This window comes from Herpailurus yagouaroundi, unplaced genomic scaffold (assembly GCF_014898765.1).
Source record: "Herpailurus yagouaroundi ecotype Mexico unplaced genomic scaffold, PumYag 77, whole genome shotgun sequence".
In the NCBI taxonomy this organism is placed as follows: Eukaryota; Metazoa; Chordata; class Mammalia; order Carnivora; family Felidae; genus Herpailurus; species Herpailurus yagouaroundi.
In genome coordinates this window covers 6357807-6364564 of record NW_024412388.1, presented here as the reverse complement: position 1 = coordinate 6364564, position 6758 = coordinate 6357807, and positions in this window count along the sequence as shown.

Sequence of the window (6758 nt, the reverse complement as noted above, 5' to 3'; positions counted from 1 at the left end):
AACAAATAAAATAGACATTTAAAAAAAAAAGAAATAAATAGGTTGTATTAAAAAAATTCTTTTTGAGGGGCGCTTGGGTGGCTCAGTTCGTTAAGCATCCAACTTCGGCTCGGGTCATGATCTCACTGTTGATGAGTTCAAGCCCCGCATCAGGCTCTGTGCTCACAGCTCAGAGCCTGGAGCCTGCTTCAGATTCTGTGTCTCTCTCTCTCTCTTCCCCTCCCGTGCTCATACTCTGTCTCTCTCTCTCTCTCCCAAAAATAAATAAACATTAAAAAAAAAAGGAGAAAAAAAATTTTAATTGACTCTTTCCTCCAAATGGATAATTAGTCCAGATGTATAAGCAGAAGTGCAGACAGAGAAACAACCCAGGAGAAACATAACACATCCAGACAATCAGGCCAGACTTGGTTTCTAAGACTCCCCATTTCTGGGGACAATGCTGGACAGTGGTTTTCTCCTCCTTGGTGCACCTGGGGAGCTCCCGGCTTGGGGCTTGGTGGAGGCGAGGGAAAGCAAAGGAAAAGGAGAAGGGATCCTTGTCACAGTGGGGGCAGAAACTGAGGGTAGAGTGTCCCCAAGGCCCAGGAAGAAATATGAGTCAGGAGGAAGGGACAACCCCTGCCGATGAGTCAAGATGGGGACCGAGAACCGATCATGGCTTTGACCTCTCGGAGGGCACGAATGACCTTGACAAGAGCAGCAGAGGTGAGAGCTGGAGACAAAAGTTTGGCTGGAGTGGGTTCAAGGGAGAAATGGGTGGGACGGAGGAGAGACAGCAAGGACAGAGAGCTGTTTGAAGGAGCTTTTGGCACAAGGGGACAAAATACGAAGCTTAGTGAAGGGAGATGACGGAATCGTGTTAGGTTTTTATAGGGCAGGAGTCATGTTTAGACACTGAGAGGGATTATGCAGTAAAAAAAAAAAAAAAAAAAAAAAAGAGGCCCCCCCGCTCCAGCCCCGCGGGGGGGGGGGGGTGAGCAATTGCAAGGAGAAAGTCCCGGAAAGAGCAAAGACAGGACCTAATGTCTGTTACCATTCATTTGGGTATATGAGTTCTCTGCTTTCACAGTGTCGTTCGTTTGTAGTTATATTTTATTCACAATCGCTTTATAGGAGGCACTGACTGCACAATTTGCACATAGGGTATGTTAATATACTGACAACAGCCTTTCTCAGTTGTGCAATGCACCACCACTCTATCACATGGTATGCTCACACATTCTCTTCTAGATATTATTTCTGTGACCAATGAGGAAAGTAAGGCTCCTAGAGGCAGTATCGCTCGCCTGAGGCCCCACGGTTAGTAACAATAGTTCTGACGTTGTCTCCATCTCTTACAAAGTGATTGTTTAAAGTTCATTTATTTCTTGAGAGAGAGAGAGAGAGAGCAAGAGGGGGAGGGTCAGAGAGAGAGGGAGAAGAGAGAATCCCAGGCAGGCTCTGTGCTGTCGGTGCAGAGCCCAATGCTGGGCTCGAACTCACAAACCGTGAGCTCATGACCTGAGCCGAAGTCAGATGCTTACCCAACAGAGCCACCCGGGCGCCCTGTGTCTGCAAAGTGGATTTTTTTAACAGTGACTTTTTAGCAACTTTCCCCCAGGGTCTGGTTCCTCACCTCACCCCAAGGTGGTTTTATTCTCAGCAGAGAATCCGTTGTCTCCCAGGGGGTATCGGCAGAAGTGGCCGGGGGCAGCTGAGAACATTACCTCATCCTCTCTCTTGAGTTGCCCAGTGCTCTTGGCTGCAGATGGGGCCACGTTTTCCAGGTCTTGACATTTTATACCGAAACCTACTTCGAGTGACACGACGTTCACGGACACGAAGGCCGTGCTGCTCCTGTGCCCTTGCACGGTGTCCACGTTTCCCCTGGGCGGCTTGTTGGGGTCGCTGGTGGCCGGCCTGCGGGTCAACAGATACGGCTGGTCAAGAGGAGACGTGTTGCCCTCACCTAAACCACACCGTCTCTTGGCGAGCGTGCGTGTGGTGGGGAGCTGGTGTGATCTTGGAAATCAAGAGGCCTGATGTCTCGTCCCCCCCACTCCGGGCACAGACGTCATGTCCTAAAAGCAAGTCCCTGAATTCCTCGCGATGTCTCTCCGTGTCAGTTGCTCGGAAGGGCATCGCCTCCGTCGTCCACCCTGTGGCTGCGTCCAGCCTTTGAGAGCAAAGTGCTTGGCGGTACTTGGCATCTGCCTCAGAAGCACTTCTAGCAGGTGCTCAACAGGTGCCGGTCGCCGGGGTGTGATTCACGGCCAGGTGACCGTGGCCCCAAGTTGTGACAGCTGCAGCCTCTCCCTGGGCGGCCTCGCCAGCGTTGTTGTTCTGAGGTTTGGGGTTCAGGCTGAGTCACGGCACGGGCCCCGGTCTCGTGTCTCGTGCGAGAATGAAGAACGGGGCTTTGTACTTTGCTTGGTTTACACAGCAACTTCTATGCCAAAGCCCGGGTGCCACAAGGATGTGAGTCTGCAGACGAGGAAGGACGCCTAGGTCAAGTTTCCCAGGAAGGAAGGGCCGTGAGCCAAGATCTTAGGGGAGGCACTGTGGAATCCCCTTTGGCCAGATCCTACCATTTGAGGTTCACAATCGCACTTGGACTTGATGTCCCAGGGTTGGCCATTTGCAGGAAAGAGTGGAAAGCCCTCTAAGGAAAGCTAACACTTAAAAAAAAACCTAGCTATTCAGTTTGCATACGTAAAAGAAAACACTGCCGATTAAAAATTAATTCTTTTTTTAAAACTTTTTAAAATATGTATTTATTTTTGAGAGAGACAGACAGAGGGTGAGCAGGGAAGGGACAGAGAGAGACGGAGACACAGAATCCGAAGCAGGCTCCCGGCTCTGAGCTGTCGGCACAGAGCCTGACACGGGGCTCCAACTCATGAACTCTGAGATCGTGACCTGAGCCAAAGTTGGACGCTCAATCGATGGAGCCACCCAGGCGCCCCAAAATTAATTCTTTATTGACGCAGGACCATAAGACCTCTTGCTCTAAGTACCTGATTAACAACCTGCCATGTGTTGTGTGCTTGAATGAAGAAAACATTCAGCATATTGTAATTATGCTGAGTTATGCACTATGTAATTATCCGTCATCCAGGCTTCTTTGCAGTTTGGACTGTGCTGTTCTGAACTTCACCGAGAGTGACTGGGCTATTCCAGAAGCCCAGGCTTGGCGGCCACTGCCTCGCCTGAACCTCCACAGTCGCAGATCTTGGGACCTCGGTGACGGTCTCATTGCTGCCCTGAGCTTCCCTGAGGCTAGCACGGCTCTTGGGCATCTGGAAGGGCTGGAGGAGAGGCCTCGGGGCTGGCTGACTGCACGGCCAGCGAGGTTTGGGCTCTGAACAGCAGTCCCCCAGTTATGGGGCCAGGGTCCCCCAGGCAGGCCCCCACTGCCTACTTGGTGGCCAGTCTCTAGAAAACCAGCCTGCATGTCAGTTAATTGCCTGGCGAGTCCCGTGTGAACACAGGGGGATATTTTCACGAGCCCACTCAGGAGAGGTTTGCTTTAGCCTCGCCCGCCTGTTCCTAAGATCATGGATTTCAACACTGAAAGGGACTTTATCTCTTGGTCTGTCCCTCGTGGGAATTCCTTGTTCATCCGTCCTACTATTGTCAAGACTCTGGTTGAATGCCTTCATTGACAGGCAGTTCATCACCTCCAAAGACAGCACATTCCAGCGTGGGCTCTGGGGCCAGACAGCATAGCTTTGAATCCTGCTAAGTTACTTGTCCGTCTCATCTTCCAAACTGAGGAATGGGATCATAGTATTTGTATCTACCTCGCAGGATTGTTGAGAAGATTAAATGCACCATGTGTGGGGGGCAGACACCTTTCCGTGTGCTCTGGCTGGTCCCGTCCTAGACACCTGCTGGGCACCTCCGGGAGGGCGGGTCAGACATTACGCCCACTTTGCCGTTCAGGTGTGGTGGTTTTTATGTCTAAGAGATCCTGCCACCTCAGCCACCCTCTGTCCCCAGAGGCCGTCCCTAAGCCATGTCCTTGAGGGAAGGGAACCCCACTGATGAATAACGTCTTCACCATTGTTCCCGTTATCCTGACGGGAGCCCCAGAGTGAAAGATTTTCAGGTTCTGAACCTGCACAGACTGGTGGGCAGGGAAGGGTCTGAGTGCTTTGCTCTCCGAGAGGGACGGGTGAACTTCTGACAGGAGCCCTCCGAAGTCCGCTCGAGCGGGGAATATAGTAGAGGGATCACTGGCTTGAGAAACAGGAGACCTAGGGTCTAGATCTCGCTTTGCTGTTTCGTATCCAAGGCACCCGGAACAAGTCACTTAACGTCCCCGTGGCTCTGTTCCTTGTTCTTCGATGTGCATCGTGTGGGCACCGAGACTGTATTATGGGAGGGGATACCACGGGGGCAGGATGCAGGGGGAACTGAGCATACAGCACCCTCGTTCTTGCGTGCGGGCAGCGGGACACTGCCTCAGAGCCCCCTCCATGAACGTGGGGACTTCTGTTCTCGACAGGGCTAAGGGTCCCATCCGGTATTGTTTCTTTCCCAGGCCACGGCTCTGCCCGTCTATGTCGGCTTCTAAGAAAGATGTGCCTCGGGGGCTCTGGGCTGGCTCAGTTGGTAGATTGTGCGATCCACGATCTCAGGGCTGTGGATTCAAGCCACACGTTGGGTGCAGAGATGACTTAAAAATAAAATCTTGAAGGGGCGTCGGGGAGGCTCAGTCGGTTGGTTAAGCGTCCGACTCTGGCTCAGGTCATGATCTCGCGGTTTGTGGGTTCGAGCCCCGCATCGAGCTCCACGTTGACAGTGTGGAGTCGGCTCGGGTTCTCCTTCTCTCCCTCTCCCTGCCTTTCCCCTGCTCCTGGTCTCTCTCTCTTTCTCAAAAGCAAGCAAGCAAGCGATTCAAAAAGCAGGCCGTGGAGGCAGGAGGGACCTCGGCCCATGCAATCCCCACCTTCCTGTGACAGAAAAAACAGCAGCTCTGGGACATGCGCTGTGCTCTTTGTTGCCGATACGCCGCCTGTAACTTACCACAAGACCTTTATGGGTCCTGTGTACCTCAGTTTACCAATGTGAGAAATGGGAAGGGTAGATCTCCGAGGTTCCCTGGGGCACAGACCCGGCCATCCCCACAGGGGCCACTAGGGGGCAGCACCTCCTTTGCCAACACAACCCGCCTACTCAGCCCTCCCAACCATCTTCAGCAAAACCTTGGCTCTCCTTAGATTGCCACAAAATGGCACCAACACAGAGGCCTTTTGGAAAATTCCGGCTCTGGTGAGAGGCACACCCACTGAGAACACCGTGGAACAGCTAACAGGCTGTTCCTAAGGGATATTTTATTACCACGGCTCGTGAGCCCCGTGAATTTCCAGGACTTCATGCTTCTGCTCCCAGGCAGGCCTGGTCTTGCCCTGGAGGGGGCGGCCGCCCACGGCTCTCTCTCTCTCTCTCTCTCTCTCACTGACAACGTGCAGCTGGCTTTGTGGCTGTGTTTGAGGAGCAGATTCTCTGTCACTGGGTTAGAATGTGCCCTTGGATCCTCTGCGGCTCCCAGGAGAAAACTTAGGGAGAGCAAAATTAACCCCAGCAATTTAGTTGCGTTCACAACGACAATCCGAGGGAAATAACCTTAACCTGAAATTAGTATCATCTGAAGCCTTTTCAGTTTTTTCTCGGGTGTTTCTGTTTGTGTTAGTTTTTAAACTAAATTCAGCCAGGTTCCTATTCTGTGTTGTTTGTAATAGCGAACAGTTGGAATCATCAATTCACAGTAAGCAAGAACACAATTAAACAATAATATTTACAGTTTCCAGAAAAGTTGTAAAAAGGTCAGTTGATAGGGCACCTAGGTGGCTCAGTCAGTTGAGCGTCTGACTTCGGCTCACGTCCTGATCTCAGGGTTTGTGAGTTCAAGCCCCATGTCAGGGTCTGTGCTGACAGCTCAAAGCCTGGAGCCTGCTGTGGATTCTGTGTCTCCCTCTCTCTCTGCCCCTCCCCGGCTTGTGCTCTCTCTCTCTCTCAAACAAACATTAAACCTTTTTTTAAATAATAAAATCTTGAAAATAAAATAAACCATAAAAATAACTTGGAAAAATTCTTCTCTGTGTATGCCACCAACTCAATGTGCAATTATTCAATCATGTTACTGTCTTTTTACGTCTTAACAAAGTTTTAGGGATTTAAACACATCTTTAACATTTAATTTTGTTTTGTAATTAATGTAAAACCCAAGGTTCCAAAGCCAACACTACCGAACAGGATGCACTCAGAAAAGCCCAACTTCCAGCCCTGTCCCCCACTCCTCTCCTGCCTCCCCTTTTCGGTAACCATTGTCATTCACTTTTGGTTCCTTTTCCCCGTGTTTTCGAGCACGGACAGGCAGGTGTAACCCTGTTTGTTTTCGTGTTCATTTACAGGAAACGCAAGCCTCTCTCCCCTCAGGAAGCTAAACCCCTGGGCTGTATGGCTCACTGTCTCGTCTCCAGCTCATCGCAGACCCTCATTTCTGGGGGACAGGACGAATCCGATCACAATCCGTCGTGCCGTTTCCTGGCTGGACAGGCTGCCGCAGCGACCCATCGCTCACAGGAGAAAATCCAGAACGCTGTAGTGGCACAGAGGCCCCAGCACACCCGACCTCCCGGCGACACCGCTACCCTGCAGCTCCCCTTGAGCCTGCTCCTCCGTCCACACCGAACTGTCCCATTAGCGTGAGCTCTCCCGCTGGGCCCTCCAGGTGAGGCCCTTCAACCCGGTGTGTACCAGCCCCTCTG